At 36.0% G+C, this 27,925-nt stretch overlaps 1 long non-coding RNA gene across 2 annotated transcripts; it reads right to left on the bottom strand.

Annotated features, from left to right (window-relative positions):
* Nucleotides 1-2,882: 2,882 nt before the first annotated feature.
* LOC140325910 (uncharacterized) lies at nt 2,883-26,100 on the bottom strand. 2 transcript variants are annotated; one of them, XR_011919753.1, is made up of 3 exons: nt 25,807-26,100; nt 11,786-11,831; nt 2,883-3,070 (listed from the first exon to the last, which is right to left on the bottom strand). It is a non-coding gene; the product is annotated as an uncharacterized lncRNA (long non-coding RNA). The 2 variants fall into 2 exon arrangements; XR_011919752.1 differs by lacking the exon at nt 11,786-11,831.
* Nucleotides 26,101-27,925: the final 1,825 nt, after the last annotated feature.

Raw genomic sequence — 27,925 nt, 5'->3', positions numbered from 1 at the left:
AGTAAAAGATTTGGGTCAGTAAGCAAACTATGTATGGTGTTTGAAAGGGTACATTTTTCTCTCGATATTTGCTTCTTTGCTTGTCAGGATAGTCATAAAATGATTTGGTAGTACCTTTGTTGGAGTCCCTTAGGATAGTCTACTTACCTTTAGAGCAGTGGTCGCAAACCTTTTCGAACTCACAGACCTCTAAATTCATAATTGTAAATCCAGCGCATGCGTTGGGAGCTTTGTGTCACTCAAAGGGGAAGAAACTTCCCCCAGAGTGACGTCATGATTAGAGATAAGAGAGAATGCCTCTGGCATTCTTGCAAAAATTTCCTCGAACTTCTGATGGTTCTTCGAGATTTCGGCGAACCAATTTCGCGAAACTATCGGAAGATTGAGGAAATTATAACAGGAAGATTCACTGGGGATTCACTGGATTCCCTGGGAATCCTCCTGTTTGCGATCCCCGGGCCGCATTTATTAGGAACAGCGTGGGATCCCCGCCACTAGAGGTTAATTAACCTTTAGTGCCAAGGATCGCACACTGTTCTCAATGAATGGGGTTACGGCCGCATTCATTAAGAAGATCCCCGGCACTAGAGGTTAATTAACCTCTAGTTAATTGCACACTGTTGTAAAATAAAGTAATTTTTTAATTCAAAGTTCAACCTCGATCGGCGAATTTACACCGACCGTTCTCGCTTTAAATTTCGGTAAACAAGAACAACCGAATTCGCTGCAAGATCGAGTTTTAAAAACTTGTTCGCTCATCCCAAGTCATGATACTAGAACCTGCTAACTCTCCCACCACAGGCTCATGAGGACATGATCAGCAGGGTCCCTATCTTGACCCCACTGATCATGTCCCCTGTATGGACACAACTTTTGTTGTGTCCACAGCCCTGTGCTACTGTCCCCCCAGGATGTTTAGCAGACAGGTCTGAGCCTAAGATGGGTGATTGGGGGTGTACTGGCCAGGTAATTTTTCTCACAGACCACTAAGATTTTCTTGCGGACCACCGGTTAGCGACCACTGCTTTGGAGCAGTGCTCGCCAACCTTTTAGGTCCCACAGACCACTAAATTAACTGGCTCTGGTCTGTGCACGCATGGGGAAACTTCTCCCATAATGACGTGATGATGTCAGAAACAGCCAGAGACACAACCCACCCACTTCCCTAAGCCTGCAATCCATATGGGGGACTCAGTCTGCTGCTCAGGCCGGTGCGCCCTCTCAGCATGGTCTTCTCCTGACCCCAGAGCTGGGGTCACCGGTTAGGCGAACCACCGGTTAGCGACCACTGCTTTAGAGGACATTTCCCAACTCAATAACTGCAACATAACATATAATTCTCCCTTTCACCTGCAGAGAGTGCATTATTCAGTATTTGACCAGGAGAACATGGTGAACATTTTGTATACCAACATGATTGAGGGTTCTAGGAGTGGAGGAAGTAAGGAGCAGGGATTATGTTCAGATACTGCAAGAGGAAAGGTATTGGATTTTCATTTACAAACTACCCATATTTTAAGGCTCAAATTCAAGACATAATTCAAAATATGGTCACTTATTTATATAAGATTTAATTCCCTTACCAATACCATTTTGAGATTGAGAGTTCTGTTAAAGAATTCCTACATTTTTGTACATACTAGTCACATACTTCATTAAAATTTAGCATTGGCTTACTCTGGATTTTTTTCACAGCAGATCCAATTCCCCATGCATTGTTATGTTAATACTAATAACAGTTTCTTCAATTGCACTAATATATAATTTACATTTGTAGAGCCAATATAGTCATTTTATAATAATGAATAATGCATGGTTTACAACAAGATAGATAGATTAGCATTTCCTGCTGAGAGGTTTTAAATAGTACACTATCATGTCTTTTATAGATTAATTACTATGTTTAGTCATACTTTTTAGATTAGAAGGGGCGTATTTATATGTTTAAGAACCCAATGTGTGTTTTTTACTGGTGACTAAGCAATTTTAGTGTGCATGCATACAGAAGCTCCTGCAAGCTGAATTTATGTATGTGTTCAATACGAATAAAATCCTGGCTTTTAGGCAAAGTATTTCCACTGTAAGATTTGTGATAATGGCTGTATAAGCTTCCTCGGGTGCTTTATGTTTTTATGAGCATCTTTATATTTTATAAATTTACAGTTTGTTAGAATGAAAATTACTTTAAAATTAAATTTAATGAGACAATGCACAAACATGACAGGTCCAAAGTTCAAAATATAAATTAACCAATAATCACAAAGTCAAATGCCAATTAGATAGTTATGCAAAAATAGAACATAAAAAGAATACAAAGAAGTTGTGTCCGTAGGTCTAAAAAATAACAAGGATGGTTCCTATTTATAGTAGACTGGTGTGCATTGAATGTAATGGTTTTAGGAGAATGTAGGTCAGTGTTTCTCAACCCCTTGTAATAATTTTATTAATAAATTAAATTAAATTAAATAAAGAACTGCCAAGTAATCTGCAGAGAAGGAAAATATTGTCCAGTTGTACCATTGTAGTTGCATAGCTTCCCCTGTCCCTTTCAGGACATCTATAACAAGTTTTGCAGCAGAAATCATTGTGAGGCAAGAGAAAGCACCCTGGATCAAAAGGTATTGGTAAATCAGTAAAAGTTTAGACAAACTTTTAATGATTTTTTACTGATTACTTTTACTGTGGACTTTCTCCTAAAAAGGCCAGAATATGGGATACCCCAGAAGACATGTGGAAGGACAAGACGTGGTTCTTAGTCCGAGTCACATCTCCTACAGCCATCAGAGATCTCAGGGTTAAATAGAGTGAAGTACCAAAGGTAACATGTTTATGTTAGTGTCTAGCCTGGAAGATCTGAATACAGATCAACATAGGTGTACAGATCATAGTTTAAATCTTTGCTTTACACAAAGAGCAGGTTTATTACATCTGGGATATTCATAATTAAACTTGTAATAAATAAAAATACAATTACAATAGATCAATAATTCCTTGAGTGAGCATTCCTCAGCATTGACAAATCCACATTCACTGTTACCACTTCATTGCTTCCTCTGACCATGAGTCCTTTCTGCAGTACAAAAAAATAGCTATAAGAAAGGGGAAAGAAAGGCTTTCTTCACAAAAACTTCAAACTTTTAGTATTTTGTAAACTTTAAATCAAAATTAATATTGACAATCCTTATTCTGCACTCTTGGATAGAAACTAAAAGGCACTTAGAAGGTTTGATGTTCAAAGATTTAAAATGCTGTGTAAATGTTTGCAAGACATGGCGCCCTACAGACTAAGTTTTGAAGTTAAAGTTAGCAAATGCTCTGTATGTAAGATACATTTATGTAATTATTAATGTAATAAAAGAATAAATGAGAAGATCTTTCATTGTACATGGCTATTTAGGTACATGCATGTTTAAAAAGTAATTTTTTGCAAATAATATTCAGGAGGGAGGAAAATGATGTTGGGAATCAAGACAAAAACTATAGTTAGTTACTGTATTTTCCCATAGACTAGTGGTTTGGTTGGGCTACTAAAGACAATTAAAAAACATGGCTGGAGTATTACAAAAATGAGAGCAGTGGATTATATTTACATATTTCGTGTTATGTGGGCTCAGTAAAAGGATTCAGGGTTTAATAGAAGTTTTCAGATTTATTTTTTAATTTAGGGTTATATCAATATGTTCTACCAGTGTTAGCATGTGTCTTCTACGGACACTCCTACCATATCCCAAAAACATGCTGTTAACTCTTTTGGCTTCCTCCACTAGTTTTATATTAGACTGTGTTGATAATTTATGACTATGGTAGGGTCATTTCATGGTGATTCCCTTGAGGGACAGTTAGTGACGTAATTATGGAGTTTGTAAAGTGCGGCGTAATATGTCAGCACTAAATAAATACAATTTACAACAAATAAATAATACAAATACAAATAAATAATCAATATCTAAAATGTGTATTGTCATCTCCTACATCAGGATGGTGTACCGGTGCCAAGGTACCAGGATAATCTGATCAACTGGTTTGTATATCTGCCTCTAAATTCACCCTAACTAGTGGGAAGTCTGAAGATTTACATGATCAAAGTAAAGCTGCGTACACATGTGCAATAATTATCGTTGGAAACGAACGACTAACGATGGTTCGTCCGATAATCTTTAACAAAAAAAGTGCACAACGACACCGATGAACGAGGATTGTCACTGGAAACAAACGACCATCCCGGAGGATCTGATTGGGCGACGATCGTTTGTTATCTATTGTGTGTACGGTGGTTCAGTGATTGTGGATGGTTCTGCAGTACACTTTCTCCTTTACATGTCACTTCCTGCATCGATCAAACGATCATATCTAGTGTGTACCTTATTGGTGGATTATACTTGAACGATTGTATCGTTACAGCATGTACAGAATTGTGCACAATATGATCGTTCAAAATAATTGTGCATAATCGTTATTTGTTCGTTTTCTAATGACAATTATTGCACATGTGTACCTAGCTTGATGATTTGTACTTTGTATGGTTGAGATTCTGCGCAAAACATACTATACTGCATATAAACAGGATTTATTTTGTTTGCTTTTGGAGATTTAAAAGATAAGTATTAAATGTAACAACTGCTTTAGATGCTCTGCCTCTCCATAAAACACATTATCACAGTTATGATGTATCAAAGTTCAGTGGAATGTAGAATAGGGGTAATCAAACCTAGCTATGTAGATGGTTCAAAGAACTAATATGATTTCCATTAAAATTATATAAAACTTGCTTACCATAATATGTGAATGATTTACAAATCAAAATTGCATTCATGTCTTTATATCATCAAAACCTAATTATATAAAATGAGATTATCTGATTTCCACTAAAAAAAAAGCTGTAGACATAATTTGCCTCTGACATCTTTTAATGTAATTGTTCACAAATGTAACGAAAAAGCCAAGAAATATATGGCTTTTATTCCCTGCAATAAGTTTAATTGAATCAACCCATTTTGATAAAATATGCAAATGTACTTTAAAAGGGACCTCATTATTAGCTCAAAAGCATTGTCTGAAATTAGGAGCCTGAATAGATTAGCGCTTTGGTCTGACAGTTTTGAGTCTCCTGAATTGTTCTCAGTAAATATATGGAACCGCTTCTATAACGATCATCATCCATCTAAACTAAGATGAAAACACTATTCTCTATTAGTTTTCTTTCTGCCATTGCGCCATTTCTAACAGAGATGGTCAAATTAACATAAATTGGATGCACTATAGAAATTGGCGAGTTATTGAATTTGAATTTAGTTCATACAAATATATTGCAAAAAAAATAGAATTGAGGTAGAAGTCAATCTTCAGGTACGTGTACTACAGCAACTAGTACCAACTAGTCCAACTTCATCTGGAGATACATAGACTGAAAAATTTCTCTGTTTTTCAGTAAATTTCAAGTAAAATAATGTATATCTGCACAGTAGAATTTCTCGTTATTTAGGTAGAGTTCAGGTAGAATCAAGACACTTGATTACAGGGACAGGTTCTACAACAATGTCCAACTTCATCCTGTAAAATTACATTGGAGGAATTTCTTTATTTTCATGTAGAATTAGATTGGATATAGTAGAAATACACAGTAGAATTTCTCATTTGTTATTAGAAGTCAGGTAAAATCAGAGCATGTGTTTACAGAAAAACATACTACAGCAAGGTCGAACTTCAACCGGTAAATTTATGCTGCCTCTTTTTTGGAAACAATTCCACAGTAGAATTTGTCATTTTTGGGAAGATTTCATGTAATAAGAGGCATTCATTTAGTCCTGTCTACTTTCATCTGGTAGAATTTGACATTTTCAATTAGAATTCAGGCTTGCATGTCTTAAAGCTGTTGGAGTCACTATAAGAATAAAAATGTGTAAACTTCACCAGGATGTTGATTATCGTAGTGACTAGGTTGACTCAGCTCAGCAGTAGTAAATCTGAAGAATTATTATAAAACTTTTATAAATCACCAATATATTACATAGTGCTATACAATAAATAGGGGTTGCAAAGGCAGACAAATAATCATGGTATGAATATGGTACAACATGGTATGTAAAAAATTATATACAGTAGAGGAACAAATAAACTAGAGAAGGGCTTGTGAATCCTAGTTAGATAAGTCCCAGTCAACTTGGTAGTGCACTCAATGCAAAGACAAAAAATGGAATTTAGGTTCAATTTATGTCTTTTTTATTAATAAACAATGCTATCTACATTTAGTATTGCTAAAGAATTATATATAATGACTTGTTTCCATTCTATTTTCCTCTCCCTTGCTATAGATATTTTATGTCCTCTGAAATACACTTTCCCTGGCTTTCCTCTACTGCATACAGCCTGTGTGTTTCTTGGCTGTATTCCGCCCTTTTCACAGCTACGGTATTTATAATTTTATAGGTCCTAGGAGTGTCATCTGATCAACTGTGTTTAAACTTATCTAACTTGTGATATTTACGGTCTTCGACAGAAACAACCAAACATTGAATACTTTGATTGATGTGTATCCAAATGTAGCTATCTGTATCTGTGGGTATTGATATATTTCACTGGACTAGCCATTTTTCACATGCATCAGTTACCTTTTAAAAAGCTGGAGCAATTATATTCTGGGCATGTGAAGTTTGTAATTTATGATCTTTAATGGAGGCATGGATACTAAGAAGTGTTTTGTTGAATATTTGTTGACTGATCTGTCTCTTCAGTGTACACTAGCTAAGTAAGGTCTCATGTCAGTGAGTGTTTTTCTGCGCTGACATGCATTTTAAGAACGTGTGAAATGCTTATCAGCAAAATCCCATTAACTTAATATGAGCACCTGGCAGTTCATAGGCTTTGACCATCTCTGTATTACGCTGCACCCTAAGAGTGCATTGCATGCTATATTACCTTTGTATTGTATGACAACTTTTGTGGGATATAATAAATACAATAAAGTATTTCCATGAGAGCATTCATGTTTTTGTCCTCTAAAGCAGTATATAAACAACACTACTTTTTATATCTGTATAATTTATATTTGACAATTACAATATCCTAATTCTGAACAATATGATACTTTTCCATTAGCTCAGAGCTCTGCCGAAATATACACGTGTCAGAAAACAGAAGGAAAATGCAAGTTACGATTTGTTTGTCACACTTGTTTTACAGTTTCAGTGTGGCCTTGTACAACATCAGTACAGCGTGTATTTTAAATATTTAATAAAGCTTGTACACAAAGTTATTACACAAAGTTAATATACATTCATAATCCCTTACAATCACTCAGAGAATAACTTGACTGTTTTTTTAATTATTTAACAAATACAAAGAACACAAATCCCAGAGGTACAATATGTTTTCCTGATGTCCAGGCCTAGAAAACTGCCCTATTATCTCTATAATAATGTTGCATTGTGTTTTTCTTACCACAAACAAATTTTCCAAGGCTCAGTTAGATACTTTTATATATCCAATATTAATACAAAAAAGACATTCTGTTACATGACTCAGTATTTGTAACCATTTGCTGTGTCCTGGAATGTTATTAAAATAATTCTGCCATGTGTTAAACTTCAGTATTGTAATACAGTTTGATAGGATTCAGGAATCTCTTCTCTTACAGATCTGTGTTGGGGTTTCTGAGAAATAAACGTGAACAAGTTCTGTTGTACCTGAATATGCAAAAAATGTTTAAAAAAGAGACACTCAAATTAAATGTATTGTAGCGTGAAGTCTCATACAGGCATTAGATAAAAGTCATTGCAAATTAATGATTACCAATGAGCAAACATTCATGGTAGGTGACCGCCAAACGCACTATTTCAATACAGAAATGATGGGATTGTTTGCAGAGCAATGCAGACCACTGTATTTGCAGCAAATTGAATATTCTGTTTACCTACGGATGTTCATAAGAATGTTTTTACCGCTGATATTACTTACCCCTTCTTCTGCACATGTGTACTGTGCTGCTCAATTGCTTTTAGAGGAACTACATTTGTACACAGGTCAGAACATTGCAGATAACTGCTTGAATTCATATGTCAGGATGGAAAGCTAATTGTCACCAAGAATGATTGCTATTATTTATCACCCTTGGGGACTTTCTATAAAGTCACACTAACAATATTGTCATTTTTTTCGATGGGTAACCAACATACTGTGAACAGATTCCTTTTAGCATTTTTCCTCTAATTGCTCAAATGTCAATATATATGTTAATGGAAATTTTTTGCCTACCCAGCTTACCAAGATGTGTACACAAAAGAATGCTTAAATAAGCCCCCTCTTATATGTCAATATATACATTATTTTATATAGAAACTATCCTGCTAGTGATGAAACTATCAAACTATCATATTGAAACAGCCTAATTATGAATTCAGGTCCAAAACAACCACTGTAATGATTTTTGGGACATATAGAACCAAAATATTTACACGCCGTTAATAGGAAAAATGTTTAAGCCAAACCAAAATATATATTTTAGATCTGGAAGCCAAGCCACTACCCACAGGCCTTTTACGTTTTTTTTGTAGGCTTCAAAATCTACCTTCCAGATATTATGATTTTGCTTGCCCACGGGTTGTAACCTACTTGTAGTTATGAGTGAAGTTGCCCAAATCCATTCCACCTGAATGTGTGGGACAACAATAGAGTTTTCAAGAAATCATTACAATGTGCTAAAAAATGTAGTTAATGTTTGTAGCTAATGATGAGAACGAAGTTAGTATGTTTATATGTGTTTTTTATAGATGAAATAGAGTAACTATACCAAAAACTTTAAATGCCTGCACCATGGAGGCACCCATGCAAAGCAAGAGAGGGGCAGAGAAAGCCTGTTAACATCTGTACTTAGTGTAATTTTTAAAAACAATTAGGCCCTGATTCAATAAAGTTTTCTCCAAAGTTTTCTCTAAGGCTTAGTTTACATGGACATTTTCCCCAGCGTTTAACCTGAGACTTTTAAAGTGTTTGAAGTCCCAATGCATTCCAATGGGCTAATCTACACCAGGACGTTTCCTTGAGGCAAGTTTATCAGCTTTATCTTAAATGTTGCTTGCAATGTTTAAAAAATTAAAATGCTGGGTTAAAGCTGGAAAAAGCCCAAAAATGCAGGAGAACATGGGCAAATGCGGGTTAACACTTTCATTGACTTCAGTGGGAAGTTTTCCTGCGTTTTACCACTTTTTCCCGCGTTTTTAAGCACTTAAACGTAAACGCGTTAAAAAAAACAGAAAACACAAAAAATTGTGGAAAAACGTGGCATAGGCATTTTCCAGCATTTTAAATGCAAGCTTTAAAATGCTAATAAACGTGCTTAAAAACGCATTCGGAACGTTTACATGTGTTTTTAAAAACGTCCGTGTAGACCCAGCCCAAAGGGATGTGTTCTTATTCTCTATACAAAATATCTATTCCGCATGTTGAAAATAAAAAAAGTATTAACAAGCAGATAAGGAAAGTAATATCAAACTTAGTTTTTCTGGGACAATTTACTGTAAATTCTTTTCATCTGCTGATAGTCCAAAAGATATTTAATGATAAAGAGCATCTAATGTGAGAAAACTCAAGAGAAAAATGTAATGAATCATGGCCACAAAAACATGACATGACAATTTTAGGATCTATAATAAGATAAGGAAGCAAAACTTGATAACTTGACATAATTCAACCACCAACCAAATAACACTGATTCGAAATGCAAAATAAAAAAAAACACAGAATAGACAAATAATTACCAGAAATAAGAATCTAGAAACAGCTGAATACATACAAATTAGATACAAAAGTACAACACAAACATACAAAACAAAACACAACAATAGTCCTATCTAACTGTTCTTGTGAAATCACAATATTATTAATAGTTTCTTTGCTTCTGCCTACTTTATACAACTCAAAGCTCCTTTATCTCCCTCCCCCAAATTCTTCCTGATCTGAAGCTCACAAGCACTAAACCCACAAAGAAAAAAGACTAATGTTGACTTGTACAGTGAGTGATTATGAAATGGTTACTGGAGCTATTCTTGGATGCTCACTTATTGGAGGTAAGCCAATATCTTTATTCTCAACATAATATTTGCAGATAAGTAAACAGTAGGCAGAAACAGAGTCAGAGGAACAGGTCAGCGTGAATATGATATAGAAGTTAAGGTGAGGTAAGTGAGATTGTCAATAGTTTGGTGAACAAAGGGTAGATCTAGTTAGAGGCCACAACATACTGCTAATTCTTCTTCACATAGGTGAATCTCAAAGCCATGAAAATGGGTATTTCCCACTAGTTGCATTCTCCATTGTGTAAAAAATGTAAATAAAACAACACAAGTTACTAAACATGGAGTAAGTTTTTTAGCTTCTAGTCAAAACACAAATATTCTTCTTTTAATATCCCTAGGTAAAACCCCAAAGTCATATTCACTAAATACTCTCTGCCCCTTTATTATTTGAGAGGATCAGTTTTATTACTCCATGGAATATTATGCCAAGTTGATTATAGTTCAATTGTTTCTTTGGAATACAGAGTAAACAGACTTTATTATTATGATGGAACTAGAAAATAGAATATGAAAAGATAATATCTAGGGAAAATGAGAAGTGTACCAAAATTACAGAATAATAAAACACAAAGTGCTAAAACAAATCTGTATGTATTGCGGTCTCTGTCTTCACTGGTAAGATTTAAACTCCTTTTCTGATCATGTGTGTTAAGGTGCGACAGGATGTATTCAGCATGGGAAGTGAGGGGAAACTGTCTAATGGGGACAAAGACACCAATAGAAATCTGACAGGGGTTTTAAACTTTTTTAAACTCCATTCAAAACTAGAAAAAAGCATTAATGTGGAGGTCTTGGGATAAACCTTAAGGATGAAAAGCCAATCTAGACCCTGTCAAGGAAGAGAGTACTAAAACCTGTACCCACAGAGAATTGTAACTTGGACCCATGTTTTAGAATGTGCTGGTAAGGACTAAGAAATAGTTCACTGAAGGGTAAAGCAAGATAGTGTTGTTTAAAATTCTTCAAGTTAGAACATATTGATTGAGGTCCTCCTTGCTTTCATTAAGGTTTCAATCATCCTGTTTCGCCAAGTCCATCATTCCCAGTAGACAGTTTAGACGAGTCAACCTTATGTGCCACAAAAAAGGGAACCATGAACTCCTCAGAAGAAAAGAAGGCGATCGTGTTTCACACAAACTACCTTTTCGCAAATCTTGAACTTGGAGTATCAAGTGGTATATATTGCAGGAAGTGCATAAAGCATCTGAATGTTCCATTACCAGCTTGCCCAGCTAACATACCACCATTTTGTGATGATTTATAAAAGGGCCCCAGCAACTAGGAATGCCTAGAGAAAAGCTATTATGTTGAGACAAATATCTGTCCTAATTGTATTTATTAAAATAATGTACCAGTTCCAACTTACATACAAAATCAACAAAGAACAAACCTACAGTCCCTATCTTGTATGTAACCCGGGGACTACCTGTACATTGATATTGCCCACGTACTAACCAAAAATGAAAAAATCTGCCTTTGCTGAAGGTGTAATTAATAAAATAGAAGAGCCTAAGGTAAATTAAGAGAACATTTCTCAATTGAGCACAAATGCAGTGAGCTGGAATGCATTAGTAACTTACTCATTTGTTTAATTTGCTGCCTGTAATTGCTGTGTAATTACTTTACATATATTTAATCAAGTACAGTGACAATAAAGCTAAAGGAACAGAGAGAAAATATTGTGGTTTCCAATTCTGAAAAATCAATTGCCTTACCGTCATTTTGATCTGGTTGCTTCACTGCTTTATAAAGCAATGAGACCTGGAAGCAAAACCCATAAAAAGAGGTTAGACTTCACTCTGACTAATCTTCTAATCTACTTTTACTAAGTCAGTGACAGAAAATATTGAGTTTACAGGCAGCTAGTAAACTTGTTTTTTTAACAAACAGCTGGTATACGAATCATCTTCTTTCTCAAAATGATTTCTTTGCAATCTGTCTCAAAGCATAAGGTATTTTGTTTTGTTGTACATACTGTACTTACAAATAGCAGTTATACTAATAAATTAGCATGAAAATAAAATACATAAATTATTTATTATTCTTGTCATATGACTACATGCATAACATTCTGTATTTAAGGAAGAGTTATAGTCATAATTTCCCCTCTGTTTCTAATGCCATTGTAATATTATTTCTAGGAACAACATTTTAGGTAAACAAACTTGACCAGAATTAGATAAACCTGAAATTTGAGGCAGAAAGGTGGCAACATTTAGATTGTTTAATATACAGAGAGCAATAAATGCAGAAAAGATACTTTATTCTACATAGGAAGAAATAAGAGTGTAATCAGTCCTCTACAAAAATTACATGGTTACTAGATCTGATATTTTAACGACTAATGCTTGTTAACCCCAATAACATATTGGCTATACAATACCCAAGGTAAATAAAGACTACACAGATATAATGATTCTTGATGACCACATATTGTTTATAGTATTTTCAATTTTCAGTTACAATCAGGTTGCAAAAAATAAAATGCAACCCTAAAGATACGGCTGACTTTTCAGCATATGGACAGATTTTGTTTTTGGTCTTGTTTTCTTTGGAATTTGTAGTCACCTTCAGTTGTTAGCTCTGCGGTCTGGTTCCAATAAACTGTAGCTGACCTTGCTTGGCTATATTGGAAGCTTGGAAAGTAAATGATAAAATAGACTGCAATATGCATATGTACAATCTGCAGGTGTCCAAGAAAGCAATAAAAACCTCTCCCGGAACTTTGGACTTGGATTATGATGATATCCTCCCTGTGGTCTTAGCACCACTAACAATTTGGTATTAATCAAATGACCTTGCATGGAATTTCCCAACCCAAAGAGAAAAATGCACAATATAGTGAATATCCTTGCAGATAGAAAATAGGAAATTCAACTACAGCCTTTTTTTTAAATCCAAAATCTAATATATTTCCAAAGTAAGGGAAATACCCAAGAAGTCATGGGTAGATATTTTGTATACAGAATTTATAGCAAAAATATGACTGTCCATTGAGCGAAATATGGAAGGGTACATCACTAAAAGTGATAGGGAACACAGAAGTGTGCATTACATTGGTGGTGAACATGGGACATATCAATAGAAGAGGGTGGGGACATAAAATAAAGAGCAGGAGGAGATAAGGTTCAGGGCAGTGGTGAGGTTTGAGTGGGGGTCTCCTGCTGGGAAAAGAGGATGGTGGTCAGTGGTGCAGTAGTGGGGAGGTTTCAAGCATGGTATTGAAAAGGGGGGAGCAGGCACAGTAACTATGGAGGACATGATATTGTTGTGGTAATGGTTTCTTCAAAAAGAGCAGTCATCTGTAACCCCAGATGCAATAGAGATCAAATGATGGAGGTGTGGGCCCCTATTCTGAAAATCACAGTTCTTTTGTACACTGTGCAGAAATAAAAAGATAATGAGGTGGTAAAGGACGACAGGGACCAAAGTCAGAAGGCCATGTCCTGCTGCACACTCATCTGCTGCCGAGTCCATTCCTATGTGTAGTAGCAACACAATATTACCTACATGTCGATCAGGTACACGCACCAGGTGTTGAAATAACTTTGGGTTTTCCTAAAGATCTTACACTGACCCTAAGGCCTTGGCATTTATAGACATTGCTTATAATCCCTTCAGATCTGCACTGATCTTTGAAGATATCAGCCATCACCTCCCAGCACTAATAATGTAGTTGTAGATTGATCTGCGACAATACATGACACCCCTAAGAAACACCTGTTGTTGCCCAAGGTTGAAGTAAGGTTTTTGTGAATTACCTCCTTTTTGGGTCCTCTGCTGAGAGAATTTATGCAGGATGCATTTATGTTGTGATGCCTACACAAGGAACCAATAATAAGGGCTATCGTGGACTGGCAGCAATACTGGGTAATTACCTTCTTAGATCTCCAGAATAGGAGGAAAATGAATTTCTACCATCATCCCATGACTTGCCAGGGATGCCAGAGATCTCACCCCATACCCAACAAACTGCTACACCACCCCCACCTCATTCCCGTTAACCCCCTGTTTAGAACAACAAACACCAAAACCCACTTTTGCAAATTAATTGGCTGTAGCAACCATTTATTACAAAAAAACGAACTTAAATAACAAAAAAAAATATATATTAATAATTAACATCAATGACATCATTCATATGTACCTTAGGCTGCAGGTCTTCGAAGACATCCCCATCACCAACCTTCAATCTTTTGGGAGCTGCCACCATCCCTGAATTATAGGCATTTCTAGGTTTGACTTTAGCGTTGACCATGAATGTGCCATGGAAATCTTTGCACCCATACATCTTCTGATAATGTGGAGGACCTCACATTTATAAAAATGGACCAGGCTTGAATTACTAAGAAGTAGAACACCCCTGCTGCTAAATTGTTCTCAGAATGATTTATGTCACTATCATCAATCATCAGACCATACCTAAACAAATCGACATTCCATTACCATTAAAGCTTGACCCTTATGCTTATGCTTATGACTGCTTATGTCACCTTAAGTATCCCATAGTAATACTCTAGCACTGTATAAGTGCCACTCTATTTTTCTTTCACTAAAGAACAGATAAAATGGTATCATTTGTAGGCAACTATTCCTGCTATGTGTTAAAATTCTTCCTCAATTGCTGCATAACCCTGCAAACAGAACTGTAACATTGCCACGTGACTCTTTGATTAGCTAGAATACACCTTACATTTTTCTAACCTTGTCTTTTGTCATAAATGTTGCTGAATTGCATCATACTTCACCATAAAGAACTGCCAAATTGCCACACTCATATTCCTGCCACCTTCACTGATCTGTAGTTTTTCTTTTCTTTAGTGAGTTCTTTTTACTAAGTAAAAAGCCCAAATCTTATATATTCCACTAAAATGACTAAAATGCTGCAAATATCAATTATAAGTAATAATTCATTACAAGTATCAATCATAAAATGTGCTGTATATAGTTCCCAAATTGACTATACCTAGTATATTTATACTTTCTTATAATGAAGTTATAGTTATACATATACTTAAGTTATACATATGTTTAGAACTACAAAAATCCTCTCTGCCTCCCGACCTTCAAATTAGGACTTTGTAATAGTCGGTAAAAATATATCAATCCTAGATCTTATTTAGTTGCATATTTAACTTCCAGAAAGACAGTGGCCTTAGGAAATATTTTGGATCTTTAAAGTATTACTGTAATCTGAAATAGTGAAGTGTTGCACTACAGAGTGGTATTGCAATACAAAAAACACTAAAAAAAATCTCTCCTGTCATATCACCTGCTCTGTAGTCTGTAAATGTATCTTTTTTTTTTTTTTATTTATTTTTTATTAGCAACCAATAAAAACAGACAATTACAGAACTCAAACCAGTGTATACAGATGGCAAAAGCAAATAAAAGCGTAAAAAGGCATACAATTTTACAGAAATAAGTTCCACTAATTGTGCCTCTATATCCGGTGAGTGGCCACGTTTATGCCTAGTCTCCAGAACGTACAGGTCTTGAAGCAGCTGCTTCAGCAGCTGTTGGCGTTCTTTTTTAATCTTATGGCCTTGCTGAATTAACAGACCTCGTACATAGCATGTAAATGTATCTTAACAGACTAAAAACAAATTACTCACCCAATTTTTATAATTTACGCTATTTAGTAAAATACCCTATCATTAAAATGCTTAACAACATAACAACTTCCAGCAAGCATTGTCTCTTGTCCTTTTATATTGAGAACCTACCAATCAACCTACTGTATATACTTGAATATAATCCAATCTAATTATAAACCAAGGAACTTTTTTCATGTATAGATTTATTTATTTAAAACATTTATTGAAAGTGGAAAATTTAAATCAAATGGGTTAAGTCTGTATATCTGTTCTTTCCCTTCATATTTTAAGAATTTTATACCGTTGAGCTGGTTATGATAAATCAATTGCTCTTATCTCATCATTTGTCTTATCTGATCATTTGTACATTATTGTTGGCCACAGTAGATGGTGCTGTGTAAAAGGTGTAACTAACTCAAAATGCATCCTTTCTCTACTTTCTCAGACGGCAAGTGTTTGTTACACAGTTTACATGGGGACACACTGGCATCTACTGGTGTATCCTAAAAATTAATTGATGTTCTACATAAAATTACGAATTATACTTGAGTATACATGGTACTTAGTATATTTGCATGAACAGAAAAGGTGCTTTGTGGCACAGGTATAGCCTAGTGTTATGCAGTTGTCCATTACAAACTGCATACAGTTGTTTTAGGTTTTTTGGCCCCCAGCGGAGCAGTGTAAACTAACTACAACGGTTAAGATCAGCATTTTCATTTTGACTCCTTTAAGTGTATTATATATTCATGTGATGTTACCAAGCTGGTAATGTGTTTTCTTGCTCAGGGATTTTCATTTTTAAAGTCATTGTTATTGTTACTATGAACAGTGAAAATAGATTATGGCAAGCCTGTAATTTTCTTGTTTGTTGCATAATATAGGGGGATATAGAAAAATATAGTTCAGACTCAAGAAAATATCATGCTGATATGTTTTCAAAGTTTATTTTCTTTGTCCATGACTTACATTCTAATGAAAGGACAGCAGATTTCAATCTCTTTCACATTGCATGGAATTTAAAATGCAATTTACACAGTTCTGCTACATGGTGTAACTGGGAAGGGTATTTTTGAGTTACCATGTCAGCTCTCTGTTCCCAGTATTTCCTCTGGACAATAAATCCTTATCATTGCTTTTGTCCAGAGAATAGGCAGGTATATATTTATTAAAGCTCTCCAGTCTTAAATAAATCAGACCCAATGTCACAGAACAGGAAGTGCAGTAAAATTCCTCATGCAGCACTAAAACAATCTAACCCTACAACACTACAAGAAATTGTATCAGGCTGGTGTTGTTTGAAGGATATCAAAAGCCAAACACAGAAATGTAATATATTGCAACTTACCAACCTGTACATGTGGCACTGAATTAGTTGTATATTTTCCAGCGAAGAACATTTTTAACATGTACAGAAAAATGCCTAATCATCATGCAGTGTCCTCATCAGTTACTGTTAGATAAACTGAAAGCACAATTTTTCTTTCTTCTGCAAACTACTAATTCCCCCCAATACTAAAAAAGATGAAGAAGAGAAGCCCAAAAGAAGCAATTTGGAGTGATCAATATGTTAAGCATTACTGAAGAGGACAATACCAGCTTTTAGGGCCACAAGTGTTCTTAATTTTTTAGCTGTGCACAATTATTTTTTGTAATAGTTCTGGTAAATAAATGGTTAGAAAAAGTTATTTTATTATTGGATTTTAATCAGAGAAATACCTTGTAAGCTTGTAGACGTTTGAATTGTAATCATATGTTTGGCTGTTTAAATATGTTAGAAAACTCAGCAATTTCTATAAATGACTGTATTTGCAAATATCCAAACTCTAGTAAGAAAAATATAGTGTCTCACTCCATAATTTAAAGTACAGGTAGTCCCCCAGTTAAGGACTTTCAACATACGGACGACTCCTAGATACGAAAGGGATTTTCTGCTCGCTCATGTGTAGCATGGAGGCTTGATGGGGGGGCGGTTTGCATGACTTGCAGAAAAAATGTTTTGGTTGTAGCTCTTTAATAACCAAAACAAACTCTGCAGTTGTTTCTGTCTGCATATCAAAGCACAGCTTGCTCCGGAAGTTATTGAATGTCTAGGCTCCATAAAGTTTTTTTTTATTTGCTTTGTTTTTTTCTTGTTTGTGAATAACTCACAGTGAGGATTTTATACAGTAACTGACACCACACTGCCTAATTATATGTTGAGACAAACATATGTCCTAATTGTATTTATTAAAATATTGTACATGTTCCCACTTACATACTAATTCAATTTAAGAACAAATCTACAGTCCCCATCTTGTATGTAACCCGGGGACTACTTGTATGTTGCAATAAACCCCTTACACTTGATAGGGTTTTTGTTGTGATTAGTAATTGCACCATCTGTACACATCAAGTACACATGTATGTGCCCACTCAGTCATAAAGGTGCTTTTTTTATCAAAACATAGACTTAATATCCATTTCCTTCTTTAAACTAATGATAGCCACTGTACATGTCCTAGATTTATCTCCAATGCCTTGGTATATTTAACGGGTTGGGCGAGAGATTGGGAACATATTGGGAACACTGGGTGACAACCACAAAATCTAGGAGAGGTATCAGCTTCAATGCAGTAGAGAAATGGAGGATGAAGAACACAGAATCTCCTACTATCTGGTAAAATTCTAATTAAATAGATAGTTATATGGGTGATTTCTCTGCTCTGGATTCCTGTAGTTCAGTGGTCCCCAACCTTTTGGACGTCATAGACCACTAAATTTACAGACTCTGGAGCCATGTGTCACTCAAAGGGGAAGAAACTTCCTCCAGAGTGACATCATGGTGCCAGAACCCACCCACTCTCCTATTGCAGGTCTGAGCCTGGGATGGTAGTGTGGGTGGGTTGTGTCCAGAAACACCCGTCCACAGCCCTTAGCCTGCAATGCATACGGGAGACATAGTCTGCGGCTCTGGCCGATGCGCCCCCCCAAGCATGGTCCTTCTCCTAACCCCGCTGGGGGGTGCACCAGCCAGAGCTGTTGACCGCCAAATGTTTCTAATGGACCAGAGGTTGGGGACTTCTGTTGTAGTTGTATAGGAAAAGGAATATAGGTTGAGTGCCAACTAAGAGAATTATTGTTCAGATCACTTTTATGGATCTGTAAAATAAACTCCCTTTTTAAGGCTTAGTAATGCAAGGGCACAGGGTATAAACAATTGCTAGATAGTGCTCCCAGTTTCTAATATGGCATTACCCAACTGCAGGTCAGGCAGTGTAAAATACAGTTGCTGCATTTAACTTAAAGCAAGGCAGTTCATGGCTTTGAATTCAAAATGTATAATTTTTACAGTCCATTACCACCTACCCAGTTCACAGCATCATGTTAAACACATGTTTTCGTGTTAGCATGTGTGATACTGCAGCCCATTTATTTTAATTAATTAATTTTAATGGGCAGCCCAACACAAAGGACGTAAATTTCTGCATCATTCATCATTGAGAGAACACTGCCCTGCCCATTGGTGTGTTCATCTTTGTTTATCTGCAGCATGTCAGATTGAAAGGTGCATTGGGGTGGAGCGGGAATGATACGGCATCATGCCAACATGCTTTTTGTGTGCTACCATTATTGCATGATCCAAATGGGCTCTTACTGAAAGGTATACTCCTCTTTGCAATATGCCAAGCAAATTCTGAGCTTGTGTTACCTCACAGTACTGTAAAAACAGAAGCAGATCCTTGATTTCATTCATTATTACCAGAAGAATATGTCATACAGAGGTTATAACTGCAGGGAGTGAAAAAAGTGCAACTGTATCTCTGAAAACAAAATATTAGGGCTCATGCATAGCAGAATATCAAGGTTTTATTCTGTGCAGCCCAAAACTGGATTTACTCTTTGTGAGATTTGAATGGAAAATTTTTAGAATGTTAGCAGGCAGAAAAATTCATCCTTTTGTAAATATAAGTTTCAGAGCATTAACCCTGTGCTTGTGCACGGTTCCTCATCTGACACTAAAATACTCACATTTTACTCACATTTTACCAAACTCCCCTGGGAAAAACTGTCAAGACCTACACCAATACTTGCTCAGACATCATCTATGTTTGGGCTACTAATAAAGATCTAAATATTTTTTATACACATTCTGATTAATAACATCCAGTAACAACTGCTCCCCTCATTCCCCTTAGTATCTGTCTGTCATTTGCAATTCCTATTTATTGTACAGCGCTGTGTAATATGTTGGCACAATTTAAATCCTGTTTATTATTATTATTAATAATATAATATAATAATGTATGGGAAAAGAAAAATCTCCTTATCCCTGTCTTATGGTTGAGCATGCCCTTAATATACAAAAATTTTGCAATATACAAAAGAAGAAACTCCAATCTATTGCAAAAGCATCTTATAATATTTTCCCTGTTCTGTATTACCCAAAAATCATCTTAGATGGATAGTAATGTCATCCTCACCTAGATGCCACAGGCAGAAGTCTGGGTTGAGGTATGCAATGTAATTTACATTTGTTTTCCCTTTCAGGTTTCTTTTATATAGTAATAGTATTTGTGAACTAATAATATTTTGCATTTTCTAATTTCAGAAAATCAAGACTTTAGGAATCTTCAGGAATGTTCTATAAGATCCTGGCAAAAATGATAATAACAATTGCTATTGCCATTCTTCAGGTTTATTAGGTTTTAAATTAAAAAAATTAGAGCCCATAGGTTGGATTGAATATTCAAAATGCAAAAAAGTAGGCCCGTATTTTAATGTTACATCTGGGCTCTCTACCTAGTTGAGTATGCTGATAAATTAGGTCTATCTCTTACATGTTATAACTGTAATGCATATTATGAAACAAAGCAATGCATGGGATAAACAAGGTAATCTTTCATTCACAGCCCAGATTTCTAGAAAACATCATTGTATTTTAGACTATCTAGGGCTGGGTATTAAACTCATATGTAAGGAAAGATAAAGTTTTAGCCAACAGGCAACAAGGTTTAATGCGTGTACATCAGTAAATGTTAACACAATCTTGTAAAAAACGATCCCTTTGGAAAATAAAACACACTGGAACAGTGGTCGCCAACCTTTCAGACCACTAAATTCATAAATTTAAATCCTGCAGCCATTAATATGAATTTTTAAAAAAAGATAAATACATTTGTAAAATAATGATTTTCCTAATGGTGCCTAACGAGGACTGTGGAAGCTCTGATTCATTGATCAGCTCACGGTTAGGTGATGTATTACTATTGTTACTATTATCATTAGTTGCATTATCTTTGGTATTACTAAAGAAATGCAAAATATCTGTTTGCTTTTTCTTACTCATTATGGGTTTATTTCATTCCAATCTAAGACCAAACAAGAAATGATAGTTATCAAAGTCAAACTATTTGATGCCATTAAATATAACAGTTAAAGAAAATACACAGTTAAGTGTTAAAATACATACTTACCTAAAAGAGCATCTGAGAAATAAACAAAAGAAAACAATCCGATGAGAATTGGTATTCGTGGAGCGGGATGACTGTTTTAATAATCAAAACAATACTGAAGTGTACGGCTCTGCAGCGGTTGCCTTATACAACTTAAGACTACACTGACGTCACGCTGCGCCTCCCTTGTTTTTCTGTCTCTAGTACAGTTCATGAATTTGGTGTAATATAAAGGTGAAAATTGTCATTCAGAATATAAGAATTTATTAGAATATTATTATCGTTTTATTATGAATAAAACATAAAAATTGCAATTAAATGTCCAAATTTTTCTGTGGACCACCAAAATTTTTCACAGACCACTGGTTGGCGACCACTGAATGGGAGGACACATTAATTCTGGCTCACAGTAGGGCAATGCTAAACAGCAGCAGTGAGACAGATTAGGTGACAGATTTACTACAAGGTTACTGACTGAGTAATAAATTCCTTCCTCAGTTGCATTGAAGAAGCATTGGGCCTCATATTCAATTATAAATCTGTCTCGGAAGTTTGGAAACTATTGCTCTTGGATGCCCAAGAATATAAACCCAAGGGTCTGTAAACCTGTCCAAATGAAAATCAGTCCAATCTGCTATAAATTGTGTCATTACTCTTCTTAATAATCATAGTACCATTGTAAAATTTCAGTCAGATAAACTTTCCAGTTAGCAATTTCTTTAACTGGTGCATAAGAAGTATTTTACAATTCATCTATTTAACAGCATTAGACTATAGAAAGTGATTGGGCATCCCAAAATGCAAACACACACATGTACGAGATAGTGCCCGTTTGTTTCCAATATATAAACAAATGGATTTTCCAGCAGAATTCTGAAGAGTGATCTTGACTGTTCCTACACTACAACTGGTGTTGTACCAAGATGTCTGACTAATCCACAAATGATCACAACCCATAAAATTTGTATCTTTTAGTGCAGATTAATTTCAGATCTGATCATGATATCAGAAGTCAGATCAGAAATAAAATCTCCATATTCTGTGTACTAGCCCTACCGCTGTACAAGAGCTTTTTGTAGGCCCTGTCCTAATTGGGTAGTACCATACTTACTTTACATGTAATCTAGTGGTTGAGGGTTGTGGTACTACACAATCACTAAACAGTCTCTTTTGAATATACCCTCCCTAAGCTAACTGTATCATAATTATGACCCTGCCAATATTATTATTATTTTTTATTATTAATAATAATAAATAGGATTTATATAGCGCCTGAGCTTGTGATCCGTATGGGAGACATGGTCCGGGGCATGGACCACCAAAAGCTGTCCTTTTAATGAGTGTCACATTGGATATTACTACCCTGCAAAAAAAATTTATGTTTTTTTGGAATGGACTACATTAATGAAGCCCCAACCAATTTAGGGTGACTGTAATATATTAAACAAAATCAAAAACTGTTCTGTGGATGGACGGTCCCTCCTGCTATCACCAGTTTGGAGAATAACCCCTGCATGTCAAGTAACTATTCTATGGAATGACCATAAACAGCATTATTGTTAAAACTATCAGCCTGTACTTTTCCAATTACTCTGTTTTGACAGATCTCTATGCAGTGGTACTCACTCTAAGATTTGATTTAGTGAAAATTTTGATCACTTCTCCATGCAAAAAATATTTTATATAGAAGATATTTGTTGTTTTCCTTCCATAAACAAGGTCAGAGAGTAGAACTTATAGTCTCCTAGAAACAAGCCCCTATGCTTCAGAAATAGTATGAAGAATAGTGAAATGCTATCTTTGTTTGTGCCCAACATGTGTACTGTTTATGGAGACAATAATTCTAACCTGATTCACCAGTCCACAGTTTATTGTTCCTAATCTCGTCTTTATGTATTTAGTTCTAAAAAATTTGTTTAGTTCTAAAAAATGTTTTTTGACATATATACTTTTTTCATTGCACACTATGCAGGTTATACTGGGGCACAATCCCCCAACAGATTCAAGAGTTGCAAGAGTTGCAGATCTCAGGTTCTTGGAAAATTCTTTTAGTATCAAATGGTTCTTAGACTAAAGTTGCTGGTCCAGCAAGCCCTGCAACAATTACTGATTGTTGGCAGTTTGTACCACCTATAGATTATTTTCTGTTAGCACTGCAGGTCGAGTCAGCGCCGCTGCTCCTAATTGCAGGCACGGGCGCCGGGTCCTATCTTTCAGGTAGAGTAACCCCACTACCTGTGTTCCATGCCTGAGTTTCCTCCCTGCTGGAGACTTGCTCTGGTGTTTGAGCTGGCATGGGTGTGTCTCTCTTAATCAATGAGGTAACACATACACACTCTCTGTTTTCTACAGCCTATGGCTGGATCTCTGCAGGTATATAAAGGCACCTCCTACTACAGGAAGTTGCCTGAGCAATCTCAAGGTTTTACCCTGTGTAACTCCCAGTGCTAAGGTGTTTCCTCTGTTTGCTTTACTGTGTACCGGACCTTGTTTCTTACCCTTGGACTTTGCCTGATTGCCGCCTGACCCTGACCTCGGATCTTGTTTCTGGACTTTGTCTGATTGCCATCACCTTCTTGGCCACGCAAGCCCCTCGGTGCTTGCACCGGGTTTCCTGACTCCTGTGGTCAGCTGCCACTGGCCTGGGAATTGCTCTGGAGTGGCACCTGGCAGTTACCCTGCAGCCCAAGCCTATCCTCACCATCAGAGGCTCTAGTGAAGACCTGGTAGCGGCTTAGTTACGCCCCTCTGGAGCATACCCAGTCAGTGGCACAGTAAGTCCACACCCAGTTGCATAACATTTTCCTTACAGTAAAGTGACTGATTTAATAATATTTTTTTTTAAATTTTAAAAAATAATTTAATTTTAATCCTTTTAAATCTATTGCTAGCTGCATGGTTTAGAATTTTGGGTACTTGTACTAAAAATATCTATTTTGCTCTGCATTGTGCATGACTTCACCCTGAAGGATGGTGATATCATGCTCAGTGATTATGAAGAATAAGGCTAATTGAAAAGGAGGAGGGGACCAAGTCAGCTCAAGTGGACACTTTTTGTAGAAAGTCCAATTTACCAAGAATCTTTAAATACATATTACCTCTATTTTTTAATTACTGTTTCCTAACAGCCAATGTCTCTAAACATAAATTGATGTCACCTTCCAGGTAAATACAGTTTCCTTTACATCTAAATACCTTAGCCCATCTAAAACACATGTCATTGTCATAGAAGACTTGAAGCATGAGAAACTAATGGTTTCCCAATCTGTGTTTTTGCAGAAGATGAAGATGTTGGATAAGAGGTTTTGGCACAACCCTGGCATATTAAACATATGGTGATAAAAGTGCGTAACGGTTACCTTCAGTGAATACAAAGGCTAAAACAATCATTGGTACTTTCATGTGACTGCTAGCCTTGTTATTCACTTGTCAAATACGTACTGAGAAAAATAATAATGCTACCATTTCTTATCTAATTCTGAATATGCTAGTTTCCTGACAATTTACTTTATGCTTTGACTTCAATACCTTCTAAATCAGAATGCTGGCACACTTGCTAAAAAACGATCATAGTGGAGTCAGAGTCCATATCTGTATGTTTGCTCCAGGTCAGTGACTTGGTATTGAGAGAGTCAAAATGAAAACCAGGCAACTAATATTTTCATAATAGGAATAGCCATGGAAGCCTCCAGGTTTCACTTGGTAGAGGATTTCCTAAAAGGTATGTGAACCATAACAACTTCTTTTATTTGCTATATTTCAGTCTATTAAATATACAATTAAATGTGTTTTGCTATATCTGTTTAGTAAGTGCAAAAAATACTTATTGATTTTATGAGAAATTGTGAGTTCTTGAAGTGATAACTTACAGTGTTTTCTACCTGTAAACAAGATAAGGTTATGGAGATGAAGAAGGAAGAATGGTCTGTATTCTTTGCAATGCGCCAGAAAAGAAGGCTGACACCAATTGTAAGAAGGCTAACACCAATTGCTTATAAATAGGGACGAGCGAGCGAGTTTTTAAAACTCGATCTTGCGGCGAATTCCGCCATTCTCGCTTACCGAAATTCTAACCAACAACAGCCAGTGTAAATTCGCAGATCGAGTAACAGTAACACTCTGTAGCATGTTTACAGCCCTAAAGTTAAAAATGGTATGTTGAACACTACTTCAAGAGATGTACCATTCCTGGCCTTGGCTTTAAACCTTTTTGACCTGTTGCTTTCCCTTCCCAACCCACCCCTCTATCAACATTCTAATAAAAACTTAAAAACCCTCTGTTTTCATTACATACCTTAACTTTTACCCAGTGACATCATTGCTGGGTCTCTGTGGTTCTCTATGCATTGCAGGCACATCCTAGCTTCCTGAAAACAACATAGCACCCTGCCTCTGTAGTCCTCCCAGGCACCTCCTACCAACCAAGGTCCTCCTTATAGGAACACATGAATATTTTCATACACATGCACAGTAAAAGAAGCTGCTCAAGTAGGTCATATTTAAAAGTGGCAGTGAAGCTAAAAGGTGTCATCCAGCAAAGACAGGTAAGTATAAGATCCTATAAAAGATAACAGTAATGTATGTAAGATGTTAGTCAAAGGCTGGAGGAGTCAATTTAATTGAATCTATGGTCAGGCCAGGGAGGAGATACTTTTGTATGCTTTGTAGGTATGAAAAACATACAGCTGATTCTGGTAGACTTACCTTTGTACCCCCAGCACTGATAAGTCTGTGCCCTGCCTTCATACTCTGCCACCAAAACTGTCTTCTTCACTGCTTCTTCACTTTCTTTAGCCTTCCAGCTACTGATCATTTAACTTCTGCACTTATATGCTGTAGTTACATAATCCTGGCACGTCGCTGACAGTGTACACATACAATCGCTGGAAGAAAGAGGAAGGAGATTTTTTGGCAGAACTGACTTACCCCAAAAAAAACTCTACCGCCTAACAATGTTTTTTTCTGACTTCAGTTCCACTATAACTCTTTTGCTACCAGTTCCTTTCCTGTAATTTGTATTTCAACTGTTCGGACTATTTTTACCATTTGTCTACTTGCATATTACAACACTCTAGAAGAAGAAAACACCCACACATATAATATTCACTGTGCTCTGAAAGTGAAGGAACTATACAACTAAAAGTTTTCACTGTTGATTTTGTATGTCCCATGATATACAAAATGTTTGTCAAAATGCAAATGTTTGTCAAAGTGATCTGCTCATTGAAATACATTAAAATCATTATAAACTCATTATTAAAATAAAATAATAATATTATAAGATTAAACTATGTCAATAAATAACAAATATTTGTACATTTAAAGTGGAAATAAACCCATGTTTACTCACCTATCCCCATACCATTGGGGGGTCCTGTTATCTTTTTTCTTCACTTCCCGAAAACGATCTTCAGCCATCTTGATTGGCTGTGCCGGGATGACATAACTCTTGCATAGGCATGCAGGAATTCATTATTTCCCAGCACATGCAAGGAAAGATGAGATTGTTGGGTTTCACTGGCAACCAACATTGAGCTGAACATAGCCAGCAAACTTTGACAGCTGGGTGGCTATCAGACAGGTATGGGCCGGTATTTCAAAAGGGAATTTGCATGTCCCTTTGTGCAATAACCACCTGCTTGAATAGCAAAAGTCCAAAGTGTTACTTTAGTTCCACTTTAATACTGCATGTTCATTTATGTGTGTTATGGCTTGTTTTAATGCATGACATGCAGAGTAATGTTATTTTATTGAATGCAAATGGTAAACGTATCAAAGAAATATGTGTAAATCCAGGTTTAAATGGAACTATAAATCCACTATCAAAAAAGTACTTTAAACCTACTTACCTGCCTGTTTATGTTTCCTGGTGTGTACAGGAGTTATGGTATTTTGGCATAACTAGTGAAGATGGCTGAAGATCTGGAAACCTGAGGAACTGATGAACATGGTGGCAATTTTTTGTGGATTTCCTAAATCCTGTTGCTAAATAAAATACACAAAAATGTAAAAGAAATCAAGCTATGAAAGATGGTAAATAATACCAGTACCTACCAGGCTGATAGGTGGCAACACTAATCTTCACCCTCTGGTTGAGCAATGGTGTAGAATAATGAAATGATGGGCCACTAGACTCTGTCCAATAACCTGTGAGCCCATGGTGGCTGGCTTACATACCACCAGGGAATGGGCCCTTAACACCTGGGGCCAACATAAATAGACTGGTGACACTAATCAGAAAATAATTGCTGATAATAATATGCTGACCTTGGACTGCATAAAAACATTTATTTTTAGGTTTTTATTTTTTGTAAATGTTTGCACCCATATTTAAACAATTTTTGCCCAGGATTCACACATTTTAACTAATCCAGTTAGAATATGTTTTAAATGTTGGTTGTAACTTGTATGAACCTTGGGTAAAGAGATCTATAAATAGTTGTTTGTGGCCACAATGTCTATTACATCATGCTTATTGACAGTGCAGGTTCTAACCAGAAAAACATTTAGGCTTTTTTGTATTCATAAAGAATGCCATTACATTTAACCCACTGAGGTTTTTCTAAATTTATTTATTGATTCATTTAGTTTTAAAGCTGAAATCTGGAGAGAAGGTCAACAAACTTCCATGTCTGTTTTGGAGGCAGGATGTGGGGAAGAGACCCAGCCTCTCAATTATGGGATCCCCACTGCTAAAAGAATTCTTTGGAACTGATATGGAGATGACAACTTCACACTTGCTACCCCCTTTCTCCACAAATCAGATTCTGTGCCTGGAAAAGGGTCTGGTTGATGTATAAAGAGAGGGCCATATGCTTTTTTA

Source organism: Pyxicephalus adspersus, chromosome 3 (assembly GCF_032062135.1).
Source record: "Pyxicephalus adspersus chromosome 3, UCB_Pads_2.0, whole genome shotgun sequence".
Taxonomy (NCBI): Eukaryota; Metazoa; Chordata; class Amphibia; order Anura; family Pyxicephalidae; genus Pyxicephalus; species Pyxicephalus adspersus.
Note: the sequence above shows the minus strand (reverse complement) of the source record. Positions and strands in the feature narration are given on the sequence as shown.